Source organism: Myotis davidii, unplaced genomic scaffold (assembly GCF_000327345.1).
Source record: "Myotis davidii unplaced genomic scaffold, ASM32734v1 scaffold370, whole genome shotgun sequence".
Classification (NCBI taxonomy): Eukaryota; Metazoa; Chordata; class Mammalia; order Chiroptera; family Vespertilionidae; genus Myotis; species Myotis davidii.
The window spans coordinates 6,780,313-6,782,822 of NW_006288615.1; positions in this window are offsets into that span (position 1 = coordinate 6,780,313).

Sequence of the window (2,510 nt, forward strand, 5' to 3'; positions counted from 1 at the left end):
CTTTTATATAGCTTTATTTGCATCTCTATGCGCCGATTGGCCGTGCAGGGCTGGAGCCGCTGGCCGCAGGCGCACCGCAGCCAATCAAAGCGGCGCGCTTTGTCCAGCCCCGCTGCCCTAGTCGGTAGGCAGCTGGCGGGGCGTGCCGAGCCGGCGTGGACACCAGCTCCGCCTCTGCGCGACCCCCTCAGGGGAGGCACAACAGGGGGCGGTGACCCTAGAGTTGAGGCTGGAGTGCGCTGGTTTCCCTTCATACCCTGAACAACGCCCCCGGGTCAGCTGTGTGCGAGCAGGAGCTCATCCATCCATCCATCCACCCACCTCGCATTTGGGTTCACCAAGTGCCTCCCCAGAGGAGCGCTGAGTGCTGAGTGCTGAGTCCTGGACATGGCGGGCAAAGTCAGTCAAGCCCGTGGTCTCCAGACTGGAGGGGACCCTGGGTCTGCACTGGCGTGGCTGCAGAGCCCCGGAAGTGGGAGCCCATAGGGCAACTGGGGCGGGAGCGGGCCGTGGCCCCCTTGCGTTTCTCGCGGACATGTGTGTCTGGACACCGCCCTCCCTCCGCCGCCCTCAGCCTGCGCGGGGATCCTAGTGCGGCGGGGTTCGTCGGCTTTGCCGCACCTCCAGGCTCCCCTTCTCGGGTCATTCTCCCCACCTCGTCCTTCCCTCCTCTGCCCCGCAGCCCCCACAGCTGGGCATCATCCCGTCCCCCCTTGAGCCTCTATCTCCTCCTAATCCTAATCCTTCGCTCCTTCGGTCCCCCTTGGACTTCCCTTTTCCCTCTTAGCTCCACGCCCACCCCTCCCCGGTCGCAGCCCCGTTTTCCTGTCCCCTCCCAACTCACCCCCTATCCCCTGATTATTCCCCACCTCACGCCCTTCCCTGGTCCCCATCCCTGATCCTTCGCCTGGCCCCCCTCTCCTCAGTCTCCTTCATCCCTCGCCAGCCTCCATGCGGGTGGGATCTGCGGGCCGTGGAGGCTTGCCCTTAGACAGCGCCCTGGGGACCCTGGTCAGGCCCCTGCCCCATGGGCCTACGTTCTCACCACCAGGAAGAGCCAGATGCCTAGATGCCTTGTGGCATCACCTTTCACCAGGAGCACTCTCCAGATTCCCCCTTCAATGGCTATTTCCTCACTGCTCAGGTCTCAGCTTCCTTATTCACTCACCTGGTGGGAGTGCACCTGTTCCACAGGAGCACTACACCCTTAACCAGTGCTCTACTACTCACCAGGGATTAGCATTAGGATTGTACCTCCATCGCTGGTCAAGGATACAGCCTGATCTAGGGCCCCCTATCTACCTGGTCTCCTAGGAGCACTGGGTGGGTTGGGAATGTCCAGGAACTGTGGATTGGTAGGACTAGGCCATAGAAACTATCCCCACCCCATCCCCAGTCACTTAAGGCAGACCTGGCAGCCCTCCAGGCGGCTATTTCACTCTGGCTCCCCACCAGAGGGACCTCACAGGCAGGGCTAGTTTCATGAGAGGTTTGAAGGTTCCCAAAGTCGCCTCACTGACTTCTATTATTACTTGGGAGCCCCTTCTGCTGATTCTCACCTGTGTCTGAGCTGCCTCTTGGTTGCTTCTTTGTGAGCAGGCCCCCGAGACTCCCCCAGCCCAGCACTACTCACCCAGGTATGAACCCGCTCCTTTATTTTGGACACCCTGTTGTCCTCAGTCTCCTTCCCAAGCCAGAAAACAGCTCTCTTCCTTCTGCCCTCTCCTGGTTGCTCAGAGACCCAACTGGCCTGCCATCCTCCATACCTACTGGGGGCTCTGGCAGAGTTAGGGGGTGGACCCCAAGCTGGCCTGTAACTTAATTCTTCTTTGCCATTTAGACATCACTCCAGGAAAGGAAACATAGCTCTGCACACACACACACGCACACACACACACGCACACACACCTACAGTTAAGTTTTCACTACTTTGAGAAGCTGAGATATGGAAAAATAAGCTCAGTGATATTTCTCAAATTATTATTCATACCCATCACTAGCCATTATATTATCTGAACAAGGCCAAACATGTGTTTTAGAGCGTTCTCCATGAAAGTCAGCTCACATGGAACAGGATGATCAGGACCCTGGGGGAGGCCTCAGGGAAAAGATTAATAGAACACCTGATTGGGTACTGAGTGGGGGCCAAGGAGGACAAATAAAGGCAAATGGTGCAAGCAAAAAATGAAAAGCAACAAGGAACTCCAGAAAAAAAGCAAAAGAAACCCCACAAAACAACAAAAAAAACCAGTCCCAGAATAATCTCAGCACATTATTTGGCTCAGTAGCCAATTTTTTCAGTCACAACACTATTCGTAGGGTTTCAGCATTTAGAATCAATCTATAGAGAAGGCAAGGAAGGCTTAGTTATGATCACAGGACATAATATAAAGTTGGTTGTAAAAAGAAAGGACGGGAGATAGTTGTCCGGAGAAGGGAGGAGGAGAAAGGAGGGCTGGGACCTGAAAGCCTTGTCTTGCATGGGGGGGGTTGGCGGGGGGGGGGGGGGG